The sequence below is a fragment of the Thunnus thynnus genome, chromosome 20 (assembly GCF_963924715.1).
Source record: "Thunnus thynnus chromosome 20, fThuThy2.1, whole genome shotgun sequence".
NCBI lineage: Eukaryota > Metazoa > Chordata > Actinopteri > Scombriformes > Scombridae > Thunnus > Thunnus thynnus.
This window is the reverse complement of record NC_089536.1, coordinates 7,366,119-7,391,711: the sequence shown is the minus strand read 5'-3', so window position 1 is coordinate 7,391,711 and position 25,593 is coordinate 7,366,119. Positions and strand designations below refer to the sequence as shown.

At 41.1% G+C, this 25,593-nt stretch overlaps 1 protein-coding gene across 6 annotated transcripts in view; it reads right to left on the bottom strand.

Annotated features, from left to right (window-relative positions):
• The window catches only part of tanc2b (tetratricopeptide repeat, ankyrin repeat and coiled-coil containing 2b), a 145,879-nt gene that overhangs the window by 110,395 nt on the left and 9,891 nt on the right, over positions 1-25,593 (bottom strand). For all 6 annotated transcript variants that reach the window (XM_067577201.1, XM_067577203.1, XM_067577204.1 and 3 more), the window contains exon 2: positions 21,785-21,900. The gene's annotated coding sequence lies outside the window, so the exon portion shown is untranslated. The remainder of the gene's footprint in view (positions 1-21,784; positions 21,901-25,593) is intronic.

Here is a 25,593-nt window from a genome sequence, read left to right as displayed (position 1 = left end):
TAGAGGACAGGATACTGAGTAGGCAAGTAAGCACACACGCACACACACATACACATACACGACTTCGCAGGTCGCCAGATAGAGACAGGCACACACACACACACAAAAAATGTACCCATATACACAGCTGAAGCAGTGTTTCATCTGAGGGTGTAAGTACAGTATACACATCTCTCATTCCCACTCTCTCTGACCCTGTGTACCGGCCTTTGTGAAGGGAAGCCAAGAAGCAGCATGCTCTCACAGATAATGTGCGTAAGCGGATGCAAGCCCATCTCGGGCTCTTCCACGGCTCAGGCGTAATGCTCCTCCAGTGTGTTAAAAACCACTTAAAGGCACATTCACCAGGGCCCCGCGTGATGCGAGCCACTTTCATCTGCTCTGCACACCCGGAGCAGCGCACTTGTTTGTTCTGATAATAAAAAAAAATAAAAAATAAATCAAACACAGACGCAGCTTGATTCATTTGGAAGCGTGGCTGAATTAACGAAACAGGGGCTGAAATACGCCTTCCGAGCTGGACGGATACCTGTGTGAAAGGCTTTAAACTTGGCACTGAGTTACTAGCCTTTTGTCATTAAATATGTAGGTTTAGCTTTAAGCCTCGCTTGAAGAATTGCTTCGTCATGGCATAATGTTGAGAACCCAGAGTTATGATTATTAGAGGATTATAGCTTAAGTCTCTTCATATTGCAACCCCCCTGTAGAATGAATTAAAGTCATTTTTAATCACTAAGCTCCATCTAAATTTTTAAACATGAAAGAAATCCAGCTAGCAGCAGGTGCAGACATCTCCCTGTGAGTCTAAGCCTGGACTGGGAACTGCCGTGACCCACCATTAATTACAAAGCTTATTTACAATCAATAAAGTATCCTTTAATGGGGCCAGCCATGGCAAAGGCCAGCGTTGCAGGGGCATCCAATAGGATTTATCTCATGTTACCCCTGGCCTCCAAATTAAAACCCATCTGAGAGGAAACCATACAGACGCAATCATAAAATTAGCGAGGACACACGTTTCCCACGGGAGCGCTCTTAGTGTGATTACCTATAACGTAGATGTTACGGCAGTTGCAAATTTAGAGGGAGGAAATTGTGCTTTTTTTTAAAACAGGCAATTCCTTAGTGCCCACCAATTAAATTACATCTTTCAGAGAAGTGAATGACTAAGGAAATTTCATGATCAAATCTAATCTCTCCTGAAAGATATAAGTCTGTCTTAAAAAACGGGTAATAAGGAAAGAAGTACGGCACTATTTTTACGAGGCAGGAGTGAAAATCCCTCAGCAGCCGAAAGCACAATAAGGCATCAACAGTCTGAGAATGACAAATGGACGAGGCCCTGAGGGACACACGTTTCTTGGAGCAATTACAGTAGAATCCGGCGGTCTGACCAGGAAACATGAATGTCAGACCTTAATCAAATAAGAGCAGCGGAAGACAAAGTGTTGTTTCAGGATAGTTATCTCTAAACAGCGGTTTAATTGAAGCTGAGTCATCCACGATCCATTGATTTCCTCCATTTGTTTCTATGTGTCGTTTTGCTTTTAGGGTTATCACGGGGAAATGGTGAGCTGGACCTGTTCATTAAAACTAAATTCTGCTGCAGAGTTGCATCTCTAAACACACCAGAGAAAATATTCACACCTTTTTTTTAAAAAAAAAAAAAACAGGCTCATGCAGTCAGAGCCTCCTCCCTCATCTCACCGGCAGTAGACACCCTGCAGCATCAGACAGGGATAAATCACACTCCCATCTCTAGTTTGAGGATGGCCAGGGGAGCAGAGTTTCATAAATCACACTGATATCAATAAGGGGAAGTGTCTGAGCCTGACTCACAAGGTGAGAGTAGCACAGGGCGATGCAGAAACCACTTAAGGTTGCTGGTAACAAAGTTTCACTCCTACCCTGCAGTAGATTATTTATTAATCTAGATTAATGCCTCTGCACTCATTGCTTTGCAGGGGAAGGCGGTGATATCTGTATCACGATGCACAGTACGAGTAAGGGATGATCAGTCACGGATGAAACAGTTTTGGTTCCCTGGGTGGCCAAGATTGCTGCGTAATACCTCCTTGTATTCTCACTGCGAGTTCAACATGAAACACAATGTATGCTCTAATCACTGTTGAGAATATTGTCATACATCAAAGTATAAAAGTTTAATATGTATTTAAAAACTCTAAATACGCATTTTTAATTTGACATTTTGATAGCAGCGATGAGAAACATGTCTTAGAAAATACAGAAGCTCTAACAGGGGGGAATTTTTCTAAAGTTTTCTTTTAATTATTTTTTTCCCAACAATGAAATGCAAGAGTCTTCTGGATAATCAACAGGTTTATGTTATAGCCATCAGCTTTAACTATTTCAGCTCGGTTTCTGATAAATCATGGCTCTAAATACTACGATACCCATGATCCTCAGCCACTGATGCCTGCAGAAGCACAAATCAGAGTTGTATTCAAACAATTCGTTGTTGCAACCTGGAACAAACTACTGTGACAGAGTTGTTTAATTGATCCAGAATCTGAAACAGATTCAAACCGCTGAGTGTTTCCACAAAATGTTATCTTCAGATGCTGCTGGCTGTTATGTGCAGCTGCTACAGAAGTTTAAGCTCCGTGATGGATCCTTTTTTTTACAAAAATGCACCTTTGGAGTCTTTGTTTTTATGCACACATACTTTTGTCTTTTCATCAATAACCAGATCATTTCTAACACAGTTGCTCATATTTTGTACTGATGATTAGAGCTTTGGGGAAAATATCTAATTGTGATTTTACTGACAGATATTTTTTAAAGTCCAGCTTCAATTCAATATTCACTGTTGTAATAGATTTAAAACATGTGATGGAGCATTACCACACGAGACACCATCAAAATATGAACTACCCTATATCATAATGCAAGGTATGAATTGCTTCCAACATGTATTTATTACATTTTTTTAATTGGCAAAGAACAATCAAACATAGAACAAGTATCACAAAACCTGTGACTGTGTTAAGTCAAATAAATAAAGTAATAATAATAAAAAATAAAACAATTCCATAAAAAATAATTGGACCTTTCTATAAACAATCTCTGGCATTGAAATATAAAGGTCGTTCACTTATGGCTCAGGAGCAGCATCTAAATATTGCACAATCTGTAATCAATAGAACATCATTTACTGATATCAAGCATTTAGCTTCTAAATCGACAAACCACAAAATAATTATCACTAAATAGAATAATGGAAATAGGAATATAAATGTTACACAAAATATCGAAATATTTCACATCCAACTAAAACACTGATTTGCTGATAACCAGCATTTAGCTTTTGAACATTTTAATTCACAAAGCCATTATAGGATAAAGTGCAGAACAAATAAAATCTAAAAATGACTCCAAGCAACAGAAGTCTTACATAACACTTGCTTCTCTGACATCTCCACTTCTTCTCAACACTCATTACGGTCTTTACAGATTTTTTTGTCAAGAAAACCAGCATGTCAACCTAAGAGTCATCAGGTAGCCGTTCAGCTCATCCTCCAACTGTACAGCGGATGAAGCAGAAGGGCGAAGCTGCACAACGACAGCTTTCCCTTCTTCACAGTGGATGGCTCTGCCTCTGCTGCACTTTGAAGCTCGGCGTCTGTGGTGCTGACACGAGCCCTCTTCTCCTGCAAAACAAAGAGACGAGAGCTGTTTTGCAATGTGATGTAATATTGAGCAATAGGCTATTTTATGTAAATGTTTAAAAAATTGCCAATGTAATCAAAATATAATAACTTATATTGCATGCGGCATCTTGTATCCACTAAATTAGACAAGTTACCTTTCTTGCCACCTGCTCCATTTCAATATCTACTCGTGCTTTGATGTCTGGGACATTTTCTGCACTTATGTAGTTAATCTTGAATCTTGGAACAATGAATGAAGTGATGTTCAGAGGCTCCTTTGTGGCTGGGTCGCTGTATTTATCCTCCATGCAGCCAAGGGCTCTTGACTTTATTACCTTGGTAAGGTCTGTGTCCTTGTCATTTTCAGCTAGAGTTGATGTTCTCAGGAGATGCAGGACTGGCTTCAGGTATGACACGCTTACATACGCTTCACCAGAGAGGGCATCTGTAAACTCCTGGAGAGGACGCAGCGCGTTGTTGATTGATTCGAGGACCTCTGTGTCCTGTCAAGTGAGGACCAGGTGACGCGTCTTCAGACAGAACCTAAGGCGAGGCAGAAGCACTGGTCTGCTCCAACACCCTCCCAATCGTCCTCTGCCTCGAGCCCCATCTTGTTGGACACTCTGTAATAACGAGTGCTCCTGCAGATTTAACACTTGCTGTGCCTCACGCAGTGCGGTCTTCTTTTTCCAACTGTGCCAGAAATGGCCAACCAACTGTTGAAAAAGTCCTGTTGCTCGATTTACTCTTGTCTCATCATTCACAGCATTTTCTGAAAAAGAAAAAAAAATATCATGAACCAAAACATTAATTGTGTATGGTACAATATTGCTTTTTTCAGACTGAAAATGTATTGACAACAATAACAATAATTATGATAAACTTTACTTGCAATTTTCTAGCTAGAGCAAAGTGCTTCACAGAAAGCAATCAACAGTGAGTAAAACAAAAACATAAAGCAGGTTATTATTATTAATAATAATTATAGTAATAATAATACCCTATACAAAAAATGTATCTCAAAGTGCTTTCAAACAATATATCTAAAAGACAAAAAGGCAAAAACAACACTAACGACAACACACACATACAGAGAGAGAGACCAACACTTACCAATCACAAGATGCAGCCTGTGGCCAAAACACTGATCCTGGTCCATTGATTTTGTTCTACAGCTTTGATAATGTTTGATCCATTAGCAGTGGTGATGACACCAGCTGGACAAACACTCCCTGAGTCCATGGGCAATATTAACCCTCCCATGTGGTCCCGTGTGTGCTCTTCAACTGAAAGTCATCATTTATGAAGGTACGGCTTGGTCGTCCTACTTGACCATAAATCGATTGTTGTGACGTAATACTTCACATTTTTCAGCTCCATCTCAACTTTTTTCCTACATTCTGTGTACAGTTCTGGGAGGGAAACTTTACTTAATGTGTGCGGGAGGAAATTGCATATCTTTTATCAAGGAAGAGTTTCTGAAACCAATCTTTGGTCATGGTGTTAATAGACACCATAGCTATGTCCCAATTCAGGGACCTCTACGAAGGCGTGTCCTTTGTAGACCACAAAGGCCAAACTGAGCATTGTTAAATGAGATGGTCTGGTCTACGGAGGATTTCCGTCACCAGCTGTTCCCACCCTTACGCTTGCATCACGAAGCGTCACTCCCGTAGACTAGGAGCCTTGACAGCTGCAGTTGACAAATCTGGTCACAGCTAGTGGAAATGGAGCCAGAAATTTTAATTTTATCTATATATTTATTTATTTGGGTTTTTTTTACCATTTATTAGAGAAAATGGAGATGCTTTACTGCCAGCACCAGCGCACGTTGGTGTAGCTAGCTAGCAACGTCAGTTAGCATCACTAACGTCACATAACTTAGCCTATTATTCTGACAAAAATTTGAGGTTTTAAGGCTCCTTAGTTTTTTAACTAAGTTTTTAAGAGTTGGAGATGCCGTGCTCTTTTTGGAAAAAATCCAATCATCTCCAGCACGCAATGAATCTTGGGATAGATTGGGCCGTGAAGGATCCAGCTGTTGGATCCTGCAAATTTGAGAAAAGGCGGCTGCATTTATTTCTCAGCCACATTTGAAGGAGCCTTCAAAATGGGACAGCCTTGTTTTGCCGCTGTGACACATCTGGTCTTTAAATGCAGCCTTTGAAGGATGCAGCCCCTGAATTGGGACACAGCTCATGTCTTTAGAGAGGTAGTGCATTATGGCGTTCGTTACCTCACGTTGACTTCCTGAGCCCTTTTCATACGGAGTAACAGTTGCAAATGACTCTGAAATAGTAGTTTGTTTACTAGACTGGGCTACAGCATCACTACTTTCACTTGACATTTTGGCTGTACACTCGTCATATCGCTGCCTGTGGTGCTTTTTCAAGTGTTGATATAGATTTGTGGCATTGCCTCGTGTTGTGGCAACTGCTCTATAAGAGGCCTTTCATAATACCTTCTTTTCTTACACATCTGTCGTCCAATGTTGCTTCTGGCTCATCGGAGGCCATTTTTCCGCACCATGAACGTATCCTTGAGTTTCACGTGTTTGTTGTTGATGGGCATAGACGCAGTCGCCTAGGGTCACTTCTGATTGGTTGGCACAGAAGGAGGACAGCATAAATTTGTAAGACCATTGATACAACAGTTTAAACCCAGGGTCAGATGCAATGCATAACATATATCCTAAATCGCAGCCTTTGCAATTCGCTAATCGCATTGTTTCAAATCGATTTCAATTTGAAATTGATAAATCGTTCAGCCCTACTGATAATTTAAAAAATGGGAGTTTCATAGCAATTTAAGTCTCAGATACTCAAACTGTCAGTCACATAAAATTGTCTAAACACAAAATAAGCGGGACTTTTATTTCTGGATTACTGGACACTTTAAATAACGCCTCCTGCTCCACAACTCTATAGCGATATTAAAAACTGCTCAGATTGTGTGTACTGTCACATTCTGAAAACCAGTTAACGCTTTACTCTCCCCACTGACACATGAGCAGTAATTTAGACCTAATGTCAGTGCACCATCTGTGACCTAATCCCATAAAAGTACGATGCCAAAGAGCAAAGACAACATTTGGCACGAGTTTCAGGTTCCCTTGGGGGAAGGGAGTGGGGGTAGAAGAGGATGAATAACATGGGAGGGGAAGCTTTAAGGACTCTTTCCGGGCAATTAATGACTATTACAATAATGTGCATGGACAGACAACAGTATTATGTATGCTTATGTAAGAATACTTCAATATTATGGATGTATGGGGCTGATGATTTGCATAAGGATACAGAATGTCCAGATGTATTTGATCTGCCATCCATTATTGGCAAAATAAAAATTTGATTTCCAGAAAGCCCCTGAAAGTGACATGTTCATACAAGACTTCCATCTCTCTGCTATAAGCTTGGCTGATACTGCTTATCTAACCTTTTGAAGTAATATTGCAGAACTAGGGCCGACAAGTTATGGGTCTAAACAGGTAAGCACTCCTTGCCTCTATTAAAGTCCATATTGCTCAGGCAAAGTCGGGTTTAATGTGTTTCTTCTCCAACACACTGACACGACCCACATATAGCCAAGTGAATTATTATGTGCTTTGGTTGTGTCATCTCCCTGTGGGGAAACAGAAGTCCTCCTACACAGGCCAACTGGCACACAGTTTCATTACCAAATCTAAGCCCAGTTTAAACCAGCTTAGACCTCTCTCACCCTCTTGTTCAAATCTATTCAAAGGAAGCGACTGAAATAGCATGTCAACCTTTATCAGAATCAAAGAGAGCCAAATGAAGGAGGACATAATTCATTGCCTTTTATTTTCCCCTGTTTGTTTTAGAGGATGTCTGTGCGAGACCAAATAATGGGATGAAATACTGTGAGCAATGTAGGCAGGTGTAGAAAATTCCCCCAGCCAGTCCAAGGAGGGAAATAAATCATCTAAATGCACAAAACCTATTTATTCTCTCAGAGCAGCATGACCATAGTTTTTGAGAGTTCAGTTGCTTGTTTTCTTGGTAATCTTTTCGGTGGCAGACAGTGCGGAAGTATTATATTTGTCAGTGATTAATGAAAAAGCATTTTTTTTTCCCTGCAGACATCACAATGACAACAGCAGCAGCGCTCTAATTTTAATATGTTTTGAATATGCTACTTTGGCACTCTCTCGCTCTTGCTGGGTCACTGCTTTGAACAATAATATAAGACTCTGTGGATAGGCAGCAGTGAATGTGAAGCTCCGAGCAAGCACGAGCAATGAGCTGCTCAGCATCTTCCTAATTATGATGTTAAAATATTGGGACTATTTCACAGAGCAGCATTGCCTTCAGTGAATCTCATAAGATTAACACATAAGGGATCATTCTTAAAAGTTGACCGTTTTAACAACAAATGAGGCTAGATGATGATGCTAAACGTCAAGCACTGCGTTAAGTATTGAATTTACCGAGAGAATAAATGAGACAGTTCGATTAATCCCAGACTGCTGCATCCAGTCCTCCCTCCACTCCCCGTCTTCATCCTGCCTCTTCATTCTGAGACCTCACTGCTACACCTGCTGGCCATTTGGAAGTGCTGCTGCACCATCTGCATTGACACACTGACCAGAGGTGCCAGGAGTTATATTAATGAAATGATAAATCTAAACCTAATCTAAATAATAGCCTTTTCATCTTTGCTGCTGACATATGACACAGACATGTCCATCAGCTAGTCTGTGGAATACATAGAAAATGTTGTTTTGCATAAATCCTCCAAGAGGATCCCATTAATATGCCTCTAGCACTCCGACCCTGTTCAAACAAATAGACCAGAGCTTCAGGAGGAAAAATGGTTCGGTGTTTGACAGGCAGCTTAAAGGGGCAAATAGAGTCATGACATGAGGAGGGAAGGTCATTCTGCAGAGGACCACTAACGGCAGTTAATCAACATTGGCAGAGGTGCACATTTGCATTGAGATTGAGGCATTTAAAATCAGCCAGTGTCTCTGGTGTGGGCAGGCGATGAAATTAAATAGAGTTGTGACCGATCTGATCCAATATCAGTACGGGGGGCCGATACTGACGTAATTCACTCATCGGATATTAAACCGACGTTACAGATCCACGTACCCATCCAGATTCCATAGTGTTATACAAGTAGCGTAACCCCTTTAAGGGATAGCTCAGTGCGTAGGTTGTGTGTGTAGCACGTGTGTGGTAGAGAGAGAGAGAGAGAGAGAGAGAGAGAGAGAGAGAGAGAGAGAGAGAGAGTGATAGTGAGGCTGGTGACCGGAGAAGAGAGTATGAAGTTAGTAGTATAGCTGTGAATGCAGGAGTGCAATGTACAGTTTAGGCTATTTGTCAGTGAATAAAAGCTAAAGTGTGTCTTGCTTGCCACCTGCTGATTACAGTGAAGGGGGTTAACCCTGAAGTTAGCAACAACTTCAGCCCTGGAGCAGAAAACAAAGTCTCCCCTCCACTGTGTTTTGCTGTAATTTATGGTCGCGCTGAGTTTCTCTCCTCTCCTCTGTTTCACCAGGGGCGGGGCTGCCCCTCCACGCCATAAACTGTGAAAGAAATAATGGATGTAGCCGCTGCGATGTCACCCATTGATTTGTGGACTCCTGTTTTGAAGCCTTGAATTTATTATTTTGACCATCGCCATCTTGAATTTTTGGGGCCGGAAGTGATGAGCAGTGGCCATGTTTAGATGAGAGGGTGGAGCTGACCCTAACACTAGCTGCTAGCTGCTAGCTTTGCTAGCACAGTGCATTTACAGTCTATGGTTAACTGTGATAATGCTAATGCTAATGCAAATTTCCACTAGTGAAAAACAGGCTTAAAACAAAATGTACTTACCGGAAAGACTGAACACCCGACTCCTTATAGTCTTTTAGTCCAACCAAATGCTGAACAAGACTTTTTTAGGCCACCAGAATGCAACAATTAACTTTCAGGAACTGAAAACATTTCAGTTTAGATCACTGTGTCTCTCCATATTTCAGGCCTCTGGCACTGTTGGCTAGTTGTGAGGCGCCATCTGTTGTTTGACCAATAAAACATGTTTAACCCTTACATACTCTTTGGGTCAAATTTGACCCATTTTGACATTTGAAAGCAGTAAAGACACTCTAAATGATAATCTTTGAACCTAAAATTTTATGACTCCCAAAGTGACCCTGAATATACAAAAATGGAAATATTTCAAATTTATTTATTTATGCGCAGCTGGTATAAATATTTGTACATGGAGGATGTTCTGGGTCAAATTTGACCTGTATTTATACAAAGGGATTTTAAAGTCACTAGAGGCAGTCAAATCAAGGTTAAGGCTGGTTATGTGGAATCTTGAATCAGTGAAAGTATAGACTGCCATTTCTGTGTATTTTTGTCATTGGGACAATGGAGAAAGAGCTCAAGGGGGTCCTTAACACTGTCACAAGACCTGCCTGTGTTCCCTTGCCAATGTGTCCCTTGCTACACTTGCCAGGGTTCCCACCCAGGTGGCATCTGCACCTGCAAATAAGCCTTCACAAAGTAACAAATTAAACCCATCAATTCCCAGAAGACCAACATGGTGGTTATCCAACATGGTCCTTCCTGTGGTGGAAGGCAGCTTTCATAGGCCAAAAAAAAAGTACCTGAGTGCCTATTTCACTGGTTTGGTGGAGTGGAAGGAGTGATTTGGTGGATCTGTTAATCCAAGATGAAAAAGGAGACAGTGAGTGGAAGAGAACGTATTACAAGAAGAGAAAAACATAGAGAAAATGGAGGAAGGGTTGAAGTCCTTGTGACTTCTCTGCAATGCAAAGGCGACACTATCTTCCCCACACAGCAGCCACAGTAGCACAGCAGTCCAAATCTTGCCCTGATCAGTCTGCAGCCCCACAGTCAATTGCCACGAGGGGACAAAAGAGAGGCAGATACAACTTCGGCACAACAAAAAAGGACCGTAAAAGTAATGTTTTTCGCAGTTTCATTTGTTTGAAATTTGCAGTTGATTGTGTACAATTGACAGAAAAGGAGGGCTTGTGGTTTACAGGCAGTGTTGATTGATGGTTTTAATGGTTATAATGAAGCCTACAATTCAAACAAACTGTTGCATCTTTCACTGTCAAAAAAAAAAAATCATAGAAATAATTATGGCTGTTTTGTTCTTCTGTTTCAGATAACATGAGATCACAATATAGTGTGATTGTGAACGTTTTCTCTATAAACGAATGGTGTCAAACCCAAAGAAAACACTCTCTCTGCTCTCTGAAACACTGAAGAAGGATAAATCACCCATTTATTAATGACTGATAGGATATCTAAGGATGCAAAATACAATTTTGGCTCAAAATTCGGTATCACGACGAATTATAAAGGGATACTTGAGCTGGATCAAAAATGACCCACTCCATACTATGAAAGGTCAGGATATGAGCAGTACGTAAAGGTTAACCGTCCACCTGTGTGTGCTACTAAATATTTCTTTTTCTTTATAATAATATTCAAGAAAAAAGGAGCTATGGTATCAGTACCGGTATCAGCAGATATCCAAATTCAGGTATCGGATCGGATCGGAAAAAAAGTGGATCGGTGCATCTCTAAAAAGAAATTCTTAGAATTAAATAGACTGAGGCCCTCTAGCATCTCTTGGTCTCCTTCATTCTTCATTTCCCTGTTAATCACAGCTTATATTTATGTCAGACTAGGATCTTCCTGTGTACAGTAAGTAACTTTTCATAGATGAAGTCCAAGAATTGATTCCCTTTGATCACACACTATGAGACAACTGGGTAATGGGGTAAATAAATGATTATCTCAATGAAGTTAAACCACATGCAAAAGGGAATCTAAAATTGAATTAAAATATCTATTTTTAAAAAAGGATTCACCTGCTGATGTCTTGTTTTATTGTTTTACAATAATAAATCACAGTGATTGTAATTAGGCTTAATTTGGCACTGATTAAAAGAAAAAAAAAAGCTATCTAGGACACACTCAGGTAGTGAAGGGGCAAAAATGATCACCCACCACTGGAGAAAAGCCGGTATTTGATTCCTGTTAGCAGTAGCCCTGGATTGTTTGTGCCTTCCACAAAACACAATTAGCTCCATTCATCACTGGGAAGCCAGCGGTGGATCACATCCTTGTTGCGACCTCCAGGTGAGGCTCCTCGTCCGCAAGTGAAAAGAAGCAACTGGCAACATCATGTGTTGTGGAGGTAGCACGTTCCTGTCTTCTCCAGTGCATTTAGTGGTGATAAAGATCTGCAGTATTCCATGTTGTGGATAAAAAGGGGAAAAAGGTTCTCTGATGCTAAAACAAATTTATTTAAATGAAGGACACCTAGGATATTGTTGATTACTGTCAAGTGAATCCAAATGATATCCACTGTGATTTGGCGTTGCAAAAGAATAAAACATCAAAAGGTTTAAGGAGGTGTTAATGCTTTTTTAAAAAGGCATTCCAAATTGAAGCACAAAATTGCTGTGATAACTTCTCATCACATCCCCACACATCTTCTCCTGGCTCAACTGTCACATGGATCCAGTGCCAGCCTGAAGCTGGTTTCACACAGAATTTTCACAGCCACTCTTTCCCTCTGCGCTGCCCATGATGTCTGCCTGACATCACCAGCCCTCAGATGATACCCAAATGGGTTGATTTGGCCACTTCAAGGGAAGCACTAAATAACCAACTGGCACAAGCTCCCACTGGCCCTCATTTCATGTTGATGTGTGCATCCCAGTTAAATTCATTTTCTTAAAATGCTTGACCAGACGTCACTTAGCCAGAGGCCTGTCGAGGGCTTGTAGTAACTTTGTATCTCTGAGCAGCAGATTCGGAGAGAGTGTTGAACTTCCTTGCCTGGGGCTATTGTGCATCAAGTGTAGCTGAGTGGTTGATAGGCTTAGCATGGTTTCTAAGTGGAATGGGACCCTTGGGTTGCTTTCTTTCATGAATTGGCAGAGCTACAAAAGTCTTCATCTCAAATGAACTTAAACCAACTTAAAAATGCACTAAGGTTACAAGAGGGACACTGAGGCTGTGCGAGATAATATCCCTACGTACAGACTTCTGCAGCTGAAATGCATTGAAGACGTTACCTTGAGTTTAGCTGCTTTGACTAGCATTGCTACATGCAGCTAGTTAATAGAATAGTGTCATTTGATTATGTTGCACTGCTGCGATGCAACTAGCCAATCACAGCTCAGCATGGAAGACAATGGCATTAACCAAATTCAGCGACAGTTGAATGCTTCAACTTGCTGTTTGCAGTGGGTTTCAGATACAAACGTATGTAGGTAATTAAATGTAGTTAGGGAATGGGGTTAGCCATGATGAAGGCAAGTGCAAATTGGTCACGAGGGCACACGCTGGGAAAAAGAGCACAGGTTCATTTCAACCCGATCACCAGACAAGAATGTCAACTGGATGAATCCGTAAAACCTCAGATTACATTCAATGCCGATTTTTAATATGGCAAACACAAGCATTTTACAAATTCTTGTTTCTATATTATCTGTTAAACTAAAACTAACACCTGGGAAAAGATCGTTATGGTTTATATAAAAGGCACGCATGCAAACTCTGGTCTCCTGCATGAAAGTCAGACATGCTATACTCCTATCCACCAGCTGGCCTACACAATACAGTATGGGTGGATTTTCCTTGGGATACTGGGCTGATGCTTTTACATCGTGCCTCTTTACGAGGGGAGACCCAAAAATTCCTGGAAGCCATCGATAGCACAGGAGTAGGGTATAGTTATTGGATTTTTTAACTAAAATTGGAACCAGAAGTCACCACTATGGAAGAAATCCAGGAAAAAACGGAGGATGCTCTGGACGCAGTCACAAAAGATCAAGGTATTAAAGATCCTAAGATTAAATATCCCTTGACTGCTGTTGTGTTACAACAGCAGTCAAGGGGGCACTCAAAGAGGTTATGAGGCAATGCTCTCTATTTATGACATCTACAGATAGTGCAAGTGACGTCAAGAAAACCCACAAGGTGTCAATGTACCAAGCATGTCCCTAATGTATGGGCAGAGAGACATCAGACATTTAATGCGTGGGTATGGTTTCAAAACCACAGCACTAGAACAGTACAGATCAATAAGGTATTGTCATCCAACCAGACAGAAGGGGAGAAAGATAAAAGGAGACAGAGTAGCTTAGGTATGTCAAAAGGGTACCCATAATGACATTTGGTGCTGACTAAATGAGTTTCTGCCTACGACTGGGCCACCTCGCACTTGACTGAGACAAGAGAACAGGTCCAATTGTCAAAAGTGATTGTTGACAAGGGCCTAGGTTTTGTTCATTTTCTGGGGAAATAAGTCTGTGAATTGCACTGGCATGGATATATACCGGGTTTCACTGAAGCAAAGGCACACTGGCTGATATAGGAGATGAATCTATTTCCTGATGAATTATGCATTGTTCCAACCCTGTATTACCATGTACACGACTATAATGTTCACATCCACTCTGTGAAGAACTTCTTTGTCCACTGTGAATTAGCAGCACCTCTCTAATCTCTTTTCATCTCATCCATAGACAGTTTCTACGGGAGATGTGTAGGCCTTTAGCATGCAAATGACTTACTATAACAGTGAAAAAGAGGCGCTGACAGGTTCCGGGAACATACCATACTACTGTTTTTTATGTAATCGGTCTTGCATGTGGAAAGCAAAAAAGGATTTAGCTCTATAACCAACATCAGCTTTGTCATTACAAATGGGATGTGGACCTTAAATTCATGTTCTCTGACATGTATCTCCAGCTTTAGAGAAATGTACTTTTTCTTTTTTCATCCAGAATCGTTATTCATTCCACAGCCAGCTATACAAAACCGCTATCACTAACAAAGAAAAGACCACATTAGTGTGCCTCACAAGGGCAGTGATACCTTCAGAGTTGCTATTTGTGACTGGATCTGAGGGTATAAAAGAAAGAAGGAAGCGTGGGCGGGAGAGAAAACATCTTAAATTACTTGCTCTTCCAGTTCTGCCCGACACCAGACTGCTGTCAGGCTGGACTGACGTTTGATTGAAAGCGAAGACAAGACCATGGGAAATGGAGACCCAATTAGCGTGTTAGCTGGCCGCTGACCTCTGATGGCAATTTGATGACCACCAATAAATGTCTGTTAAAGTCCAGCCACCGTCGCACCAATCACATGGCTCAGGAACAGAGTGATGGGAGCTGCAGATTACTCCCACACTCACATAGAACCATGAGCCTGGCTTCAAAGATATTTGGAAATAAAGCATGATGATAGTCTGAAGTCTGGTGATATGCAGTCTCCCATAGAGATTCTGGCAATCATACACACCATTTTCACTTTAGCAGCAATGCATTTTAGTGGCTTTTAATTGAAAGATACTCATCATCTGTCAGGGCAGCAGCATCAGAGCCGGCGATTCGAAACTGATCATAAGTATAGTGTGTGTTAAACTGTGGAAAACCAGATGCGCCATGGTCATCAAACAAACCGTGATTGACAGCGATATGGTCATTAAATACGAGCTTGCTGACCTCAGAAGGAGGAGAACTTTGGATAGGGGTCAAAACCTCCCTTGAAACTTGTTGGATCTTTGATCAGATGGACCAACAAGCACTTAATGAGGCGCTTCCAGACTGACCTGAATAGTCACTGAACTCTGCACTTTATTCACTCAGCACTTTATTTGTGTCTTGTGTTTGTGTTTTTTTTTTGTAAATTGTGAACTTTGTTTGGAGAGGAAAGGCAGGGGAAGAGAAGTGAATGTTTGGCACTGGTTGCACAAGTTGCTCAAGAGGGGAGACTCATCTATTCAGTGGCAATGCATAATGGACATTTTACATTTAATTTGCACATTAATGGTAATATCTTGCCTTAAAGTTTAAAATCCTATTTTTGTATTCTACTTAGTACTTTTTGTATATACATATTTGGTAATTCAAACTTTCATTATGTGTGTTTTTGTAAGCTATGTGTTTTTTTGTGTTATGTTGTGTTATTTATGTGATAGCTGCTGTAACAGAAATTTCCCTTTGGGGATAAATAAAGCTCTCTCTCTCCACAATATTTTGTCTCATGTTGTTATAAGCAACCCTGAGTTTTTAGGCTGATGAGGCTCTGTTGTTGAAACTAATGAGCTATACATACAAGAAAGGGCATCTTCATCCCGTCTAGTCTCTATTAATTTCACTTAAACAAGGCAGTCTTGCATCCTCTCATGGTTGATAATGTCTGCAGAACAACCATCACACACACACAGTGTTCACTACCCATCTTCAAGAAGGCACGTGTCTGTGTGTGCCTGAGTGTGCTCACACACACACACACACACACAAGATGAAGACATGTGAACCTGCCAATCAGATAAAAAATGATTAAGGTGGCAAAAAGAAGCTGCATTTCTCAGCCCTGTCCAGTGATGGAATTCATCAACCGAGGGTGCACGGACAGAGTATACTGCAGATGGAAACATGCAGGGTCCACCTTCCCCTTTGCTGAAGGTCACGGGCCGACAGATGAGTCTGCCTTTCGTCAGGCCTTATAACATCCACATTAGCAGGCTGAGCCAGGCCTTGCCAACATCAGCAAAAGAAAAAGGCTAGGTTCTATTGCCCTCTTGAGATAGAATGTGTCAACCTTATAAACACTATCTACGCTTAGTGTAAATAGTACAAAAAGTGTGAGACCGTGGGGAGGGATAGTGGAGATGTGATGGGAATTAGCAAGGAGGTATATTGGATTGAACTATTGATACACAAGCATACATATTTAATTAATTACACTCAAGAGTTGATGAGTTCAGGCCAGAGCAGCCAGTGGAGTTTATACTGTCGATCTATTGTAGGTGATAGAAAATTGCCACTATCTTTATATTATGTCTATCTGTTTTGGTTACACTCATTAGCAGGTGCTTAAATCCATAATCATAAACACATTTCATATCACTAGCGCACAATGTAATTTGAAAAACACTAACTTATGTGGTGTCCGAGTACGTTTCCCTTTGCACAAATTAACAACAATGTCTTTTATTCTGGAAACCCGAGCCAACTAAAACATGAAAAAGTGAAGTTGTGGTCTCACAGTTTGGTTTCATTACTGAACTTTATAGACGCAGGCCTCCCAAGAGAGAACCCCCTCATAATGGATTCCTGCCAGGCACTTCGTCAACAGTAATTGGCAGCGGCCACCACATGTACGTCTGCTGTTTAGGTGGGTGGTTTTAGAAGTCATGTGTGTCAGCGAGGTGATCGGCTTTGGCTAAAGTGAATATCACAGAAGTCTGGACTCGAAGCCAATCTCGGCCGCCAATCTGAACAAACCAAATCTGTTCGTTTCATCACCGTCGTCGTTATTGTCGTCATCAGTTGATCATCCACTTAATTTCTCAAACCTGTTACTACCTATCTGTACTAAATTTCCCCTTGGTAGACACTGAGAATAGAGACATATATCTACCAGAACTGAAAGACCAATCTACACATTGTGACCCTGTTCAAGAGGGACCACCCACAAATTCATTGTAGCTTAACAAAATCATCTGCTCTTCTATGGAGCGTGCTGGCTGGCAACTCTTTTTGTTTTTAAATGTATTGGATTCTGGGGGAGGGGGAGGCAGCTGTTAGCTGGGCCCAGCTGTCAATGACGGCTGGCAGAGATGAGAGAGGAGGAGCTGATTTTGAACAAACCTGTGCATACAAGGTCCCTAAGGAAACCCACTTTAAAAGAATTCCCTCAAATGCCCAGATGATAACTGGATGGCTCTGTTTGTCTCTGCATCTGTGGCATATTTACAATCCATGCACACGTTAATTATGCTAAACACTGCTGATAAAGATAAATCATGATTGACTTGGCAGGATGTGATTTGACGTGTCTTATTGGTTTGCGCTTTACTGTAGGGAGTTATGGAATGTCTTTCATCCTCCAATACACCTTTAGAAGATTATTTACTCACATTCAGTCGGATAAACTAAGAAATGCCAACAAGCTGTTGTGGTCTTGTTGCGTTACCTCCAAACACATACTGCACAGAACAAATTGAAGTAGGGTCAAGCCAGGCCATGTCTTTAAGATGGATAATTGAAGTCTGTTGTTAAATTGAAGTGCTTTACTTAGCCGGTGGATTTCAAATGACATTTGAAAATATCCTCTGCCATAGGAGCATTAGCATTGCCAAAGTTATAAGGTACTGTATATTCTTCTGCAAAATGGCAAATATCACAAATGACAGTTCTTTATCTATTAACACAATGGCCTTCTGCTCATCATAGCTTCTGTCATTTTTACTCTGACTGACAAAAATATATGCATAGCTCCACTGACAAGACAAACACAGAATTCCTCATATGACAAACGGCATAAAAAGCCTCCCGAAGCCCTTTCATGTACAACTTTCAATATTTCTCCCTGAATGAGCGATTCTGTGCTCAAAGCCCCAATGCAGCTGCTTCCCACCACAAGCTGCTGAGTCCGGAGCTACCCAATGTGTCCAGCTTCAAAGCCACCAGCCTGAAATGTTTTAATGAGCTGCACGACAATTAGACAAGCCTGGATCTATAGCATACAAGCCAGCAGGCATTGTAGAGCATTTCTTTTTAAACCAGCAATGTGTATGAGATGTGGCAGACAACATAGTGAATCAAAAGAACCAGCTGGTTGGTCATCCCCCTCAGATAAACATGCTGTCACCAGCCACAGGATGAGTTTCATGGAGGGTCATGCTATCCACCCCAGATCCCAGTGACAAGAAAACAACCCCTCACTGGCTTTCCCTTTAAAGAACCAGTGTGTAGGATTTAGTGGCATCTAGCGGTGAGGTTGCAGATTGCAACCAACTGAATAGCCCTCCCCTCACACCTCCACTTCCAAGCGTGTAGGAGAACCTATGGTGGCCACGAAACTCTTTTTCGTTTGTCTGTTCTGAGCTACTATAAAAACACGGCGGTGCATTGTGTTGGGCTCCGTGGAAGGGCACCCGCTCTCTATGTAGATTTAAAAGGCTCATTCTAAGGTAACGAAACCACGACGATTCTTATTTTCATGGGATTATACACTAATTAAAACATACTTATGAATATTATATCCCATTTCTGCCAAGTCCGTTCTGCTAGATGCCACTAAATTCTACACGCTGCACCTTTAAGTGCCAACTGTATTTGTTGGAATGCATGACTAACCCAGAGGTAACCCTAGCAGGAATTGAACCCAGGATTTCTGCGGTGGTGGGTGAGTGTTTTGCCTGTGTATCACACATACACCCAGCCAAGGTCTGTCTGAGTGTTTTACATTAAAAAAACAAAAAAAAGACAGAGGAACTTGCTGCACTTGCCCATCTGCGCAGATCAGATCAGAGCAGAAAGAAAGGTTCTCAAGCATTCCTCAGCTTTTATCCATCTAGACAAATGAGCCATTTAGTCTTTGGTTTCTTCATTATATTTAAGACAAAGTAGCAAAACATGCTACCTGCATCATATTCCTTGAGCATTCCATCTACTTGGAAAAATAAACTCTTTTTGTTTTATCTGCACTAAATCTTCAGCGTATGTGTGACTACAAGTCCTAACAGAGCCTAAAGGGAAACTAGCCTGCCTACCATCATACAGGGATGACTAAAAAACTAAAGCAACAACATGCAAGCCAGGGTGGAGAGCTCCCCCACAACTCAAAAAGGAATTTATCTTGCCTGTAAATTGGTTTTCGTCACAACTGGCTGTCAATGTTGGCGTTTGTGGGTTTCAGTGTGCCAAATTTGACACAGCTCCCCTTCAGTAGCTGTGGGCTGTAGCTAACCACCCACACACCCCACTGGGGAGCAAGCATCTTCTTCAGATCCCCTTCACCAGCTTGACAACGCTGATCATTCTCATCATCATCTCCTCCAGTGCTCAGCAGAGCTTTATAGCCCGAAGCGTCTGATTGGTCAAAGCATGACAAATACTACTGGAAGAAAGCCTATAAATACAGTGGCTTTACTGTAACAAGAACCTGAGGCGTACAGAAATTAGTGACTACAGCTTCTTCCATGTCGGAAAATACACTGCAAACCGCCACACAACCAAAAGTTTCCAGAGGTTAACACAGCACATCACGTTTGATGACATGCACCATTGGAGGACTAGATGCAAGTACTTTATGTGCCCGGAGACACTGTCATGTTTTTGCTTCTCCGCACCAGTGACCAACACAGGAGCCGTGCCACGTCAATCACGATCTGACAGATGCACGCCGCAGGCCAAAAGGGACAAGGCAGCCTTTCTCTGGTCCAAGACACTTGCGAATTATTAGGGAGGATTTGTGCATGTCAAAGAACACAGTTGTATATGTGAAGCTGTTAAACAAGATGGAGTGAAGTCTTCAGAACGGAATTAATTTGTTTCCCGGGATATGTAACATGCAGGAGACGAAAAAAAAAGGTTTTTACGCATATAAATCCAATTAACTGTTCAAACAAAGAAATTCCTTCCTCACCCTCTAAAATGTGAGTAATGCAGACCTTTTTTTGCGGCAGTTTATGGTATGATTATAATTTATGCCACCTCCTGAGCGGCACTCGCAGACTGTGTCTCTTTTGTGTATAGCCCCGGCTTTACTGCCGTGGAATCTCAGAGGAAGAAAAGAGCCAGTGTCATGCGGTCAGAAGGCATTTTAGTCAGACAAAAATTTGTGTCAGCACTTTCTGCCAGGGAGCGAGAGGCCGGCGTTCAGAGCTGTTAGCCTCTTTCTCAGAGGAGAGCCAGAGTTTAATGGGACTACTCTTCCACTCCATTTGCCGGCCCGCATCTTACAGGCCACAGCTGCGTACATGCGAGCCAGCGACTGTCACTCTGCATACCTCTCTGCAGCCGGGGGAGCTTCACACCGCCTTTAACAGCTGACAGCAGTTGTTTGTCTTCAGACACGCACTTAAACAAGTAAAACTACAGACATTATGTGTGCGGATGAGACCGCGTTTAAACCTGGTAATGAGATTGCAGAGGTCACTGGAAAACGGTGTGAACTCCATACCTTATTTATCGGTCAAGCCAGTTATCTTACCATCTCCCGGTGCTGCCATGGTCATATTCATTCTGACTATGGCAGCACCAGAAGGCTCTAAAAAACTTTATATGAAATGACTTTGGATCCATTTCACAGCCAAACAACAATTTCATGGCTGGGCAGTCACAGAGTAATTACATATGGCCCCAAGCAGACACATCGATCAGTACTCGGGACACTTCTTAAAAATAAGACTATTTTTGACAGGCAGCTTCTTGAAGGAATGACAGCACCTCCACCACATGTATTGTAAAAATTCAAAATGAAAAAAAAGAAGAAGCAGGCAACACAAATCTACCTCTTGATGATAGAGCTTTCCTGGATAAAAACAGTTATTCTGCAGTACCAACTCTTAAAAAAATGCATCACTTCTAGGCATGTGTAAAAGATCAATTCTTCAAGTGGGTTGTCAGAACATTAACTGACGATGTCGATTTCAAGAAATGTCTCTTTTTAAATTGGGCAGCACTGATGACAAGCACACAAATACATTTCTTAATCATCTCGAATACTGAAAAAGCTTAAAGTAATTAAGAAAAATAGCAAAAGGTGAATAAAATAAGCAGTTTCTGGTCCATTTCTACTGACATTCTACATGTCTACATGTCTACAATGACTTCTTCTATTTGATGGTATGCAGTATATTTAACAAATGATGAAACATTAACTGGATATATTTAAGACACGTCCTGCAAGTTCACCTGTCTTTTACATGTTTTAACAAGTTTAAGACCCACAAAGGTTTTCCTAAGGATGGAATTGACTGATAATTCATCTAAAAAGGTAAAACACTCATTTTAAAAAGCTGGCATCTCAATTATCAAAGGCTGACCTGCTACTGTATGACTTTCAAGGGTTAAAAAATAAGAAAAGAAACAATAAAGGTAGTCACAAAGTGGCTGGTGACTGATCAAACGATTTCAGTCAATCATTTTAAGAAAAAGACTGTTACAAAGTGCACAAGTACTCTTGTCCTTGCATCAAGTAGTTATACTTGCAAAACACAAGGTTAACAATTCATCTGTTTTTCTGTAAATGTTACTTCATGGCTATATACACTGGTTCAAGTGCCATGAAACTTGAGCGATGACTCACCATGAGTAGACAGCAGGCAGGTCTCCAAATCCGGCTTTGAAGGCAGTGAGGCGCTACATTTCGCTGTGCTGAACCACAGTCCTGATCCTTCTCCAGAGGGGTCACCCAACAGTTCTCTACAAAGACAACCACAGTAAAATAAAAAAACTTTTAACTCAAGGCGAGCAATGGACTGAGAGAGTCCATATTGACAGACGGCGGACGCAATTCGATATCCGACTCGGCGGCAGTGGCGTGGTGGGTCTACACGGCGGCCTGCCTGAGCTGTCACCGTTCGCTCCGTTCACTGTCGATGATCTTTTTCCCAACAGAGAACACAAAGAGTGGTTGGTGATGCAAACAACGCTGTTTGGGGGTAGCTACAAGGGCTGGTTGTCAGAGGGCAGACTGGGACAGTAGACAGTTGTCACCCTCTTCAGGGGGTGGATCTGACATAAAGCAGTGCATTCAGAGTTGCCATGCGGAGCCACCGAACCCCTAAGCACTCACTCTAACCAAATATGTCATTATGTCATTAGGTGGTGAGTTAAGGATGGGGGATTGGGGGATTGGGGGATTGGGGAGGAGGGGGGGGACTGAAATTTCTGTGTGGGAGATGTTTTCAGTCATGTGATAAGAAACTCGTAAATTAGGGGGATGATTAGGGAGATCAAAAGATATTCTGCATCCAACCAGATATCTTAACTGTTCGCGAAACACATGTGGCGATACAGTGAATCTGGACATTTATTACACATCTTCTCCCTCTTATATTCTCTTTCTCTCTGTTACAAAATGTTCGACAGAGCAAAGAAGATCTAAGAGTTCTTTAATTTAAAGAAATTGAGAAGTTAAAGCCGCCTTGACCTGCAGAAACACATGTTCAGGTTATCAGGCAATTACATAAAGCCATACACAGAGAATTAATTAGCTCATACTTTTGGAGAAAGAACATGACTCGGTTTAAAATGAAGTGATGAGAAGAATGTGCCAGTATAAGAAACAAACAATTCCTTATGTGTTAACAACAAAAACATCTTCCAGTGTAATTCAACATCATCCAATCAAGCCTCACAGACTCTCATACCAACCCTGCAATATCCCTCCAGTGTCAATGCAGCTGACTTCCTCATATTCACAAAAAGGACAACTAAGACGTAGATTTTTTTTTTTTGCAAGGAAGCAGAATGTCATAGCTGCACAAAGGAAGTCTTCAAACAAAACTGCAACACAATAATCAAATTTCCTCTAGGGTGTCACATGGACTTGAAATACTTTTTTTTTTTTTCGTTTTCTAATTATGGTGGTGCACAATGCTCTTTAGGAGGAACACTTTACAAGGCTTATAGTCTGAGTTGCCATCGCGTTAATTAAGCTGTACCGACTAATGGGTGTCTAAATAAGTTACCGAAGTAATAATGGGAAGCTGTAAGAAAGTCATATCTGTCACTCTCAGTTTGATTTTCTGAAATATTTTTTGTTGGGAGCTTTGCAGGCTTGTAGAGAGACTTTGAATAGCTTCTGTGAGGCCATGCTTGGGGTAACATTTGACTTTTTTTTTTAATTTAAAATGAATATAAAATGTTTGTGAAATCCCACACAGTGCTCTTTTTAATAAAATGCCATCTTTTCAGTCAAATACTATGTGGAGTATTTTGGATTTTCTTTGTATTTTTTCTTACTTTTTTTCCCCTCTGAAAAACAAAACATCTGTGCAAATGTTTGTTCATGTTAATTTTTATGTGTGTGTGCGAGTGAAAAGTTCCTAACCGGAGTAGATAGCTGATGGTTTAGGGGTTAAAGAAATATGGCAGAGGCCACATAACGACGCGGAACATTTCCCAAGGTTGAATCCTCTTGTCACTTGAAGCTTCAGGGGTCGCGAAGGCCGTGCAGCTGCCCCTCCCACCCCCCCTTTACACCCCCGAACAGATGATGATTAGAAGAGAAACAAGGGGAAAAACACCTCCCTGTGCTATTTGTCTGTTTTACAACGATACGGGATGGAGCAAAATCTGGTACACAATATGAAAAAAACATCCATAGAAATTCCAGTAACAAAGAAACCCCAAAATCTCAATCATGTGGCAAACCGCATAGTTCTCCTTTGTCCACTGGGTTTCTGTATTATTAACTGAAAAGGCCAAAAATAAGATCAAAACAAATTATGCGACCGACACAATGAAGTCCCCATTTCGCTGATAAATATGGCATTTAAGCTTTCCCCTCTCATCTCCTTCTCAGAGGCCAATGAGTGTTTAAGCTTTCATGTAATACAAATGCCTCTGTGTAAAGTCTAGCGGTTCATGTTTTCCCCATTTTACGCCGTCTAAAGTATACGGCTTCACATCATGAAGAGGCCATTGCTCTGTCTAAGACTCTCTCTCTCTGCTAGTTTCAGAAATAGGCACTCAGACAAATTAGCCCGCTTTAGACCAGACTCCGTGCTCAAGAACAAGGCGTCTGAGGTTGCCAAAGGCCTGGAAAATAAAACACAGGACACTGCGGACCAATTACTTGCATAAAACAAATAGAAAAAAATCACCTACGGTTGTTATTTTAGGTTACATTGACCGAGACAGAATATCAAGAGTACAAGTTAAATTCATGGCTAATAAGGTGACTCATTTAACTGTGTAGCTGAGAATAAAATCTATGTCTTTATTTTATGTCTCAGTCTGAGTTCATACAAAAAGCAATAAATTGAAAATGAGAGTTTAAAGAAGTAAAAAAGCTCTAAAAATGGTAATCATGAAGACGCTTTTTTGCATAAAAAATTAAATACCAAGAGCTGACCAGATGACCAGAGAAAGGTCTTCAGAATCAGCTGGGTCATTAAAGACCCCCCCCCCACCCCAAAAAAAACCCCCAATTGCCCCATTTAATCTCCGTCTGCGCTCCTGACCTCTTCTAAAATATCGTTAACAAACTAAACGTTTGATATTTATGACTGTAATCCATTTGTGCGAGCGGTCAAGTCAGCCCAACTGCCGTCCGAGCCAGCATCAGTAGATCATATTTTTCTCTAAATTCATTTTTAAACACATTGTGGTTTTATTTATATTTATAATAATTATGGGTTTTACTGTACAAAGTTTTTAAAATATCCAGACATGTATTCATCACAATTCTTAAATATAAAATTCAAGGGAAGCCCTAAAAAAATGTCTGTAACGTAATTACATAAAAACGTAAATATGAGCCAATATATCATTATTGGATTTTGGGTGAATTTCATGACGATGTGCCGTAACAGCACTTAAAGGCAGGAAAACATACAGATCCCAGAAACTACTGTTCACATTCAAATGGGTAATGAATGTAGCAGAGATGATGACATTGCCTGCTGTGCGTCAAACCAATTATTGGTCTTTTAGCTACAACTTCCAACACAGATCTACTCATCAGACGACACACGAGGCATTTCCCCCCTTAAAAATGGACATTTGAGTGCTGCTGAGCTGCTTTTCTCATTACTCTTCCATGACTGAAATGTAATTTCTAAAATGTGACATTCTGGCCTTTACCACTAAACTAATGCAACACTCTTTTTTCTTTTTTCTTTTTTTTTCTCCTCACCTGCTTCAGCACCCTTTAAGCACAAGTGCCCTTTCATCCTGCGTGCCTCTTGTGAAACCCCAGTTCATTTAAAACATGCTGCTTAATATTACTGTATGTGTGGAGCCAGAAAGAAAGAGAGGCTGTAAAAGTACTTTGCAGCATTCAAACACAAAAGGTTTTGGACTGTTTTGTTAGAAGAGCTGAAGCTAGCAAACAAAACAACAAACCACCTCCTACCAACCTCCGACGTGTGCACCCGCTTTATCACA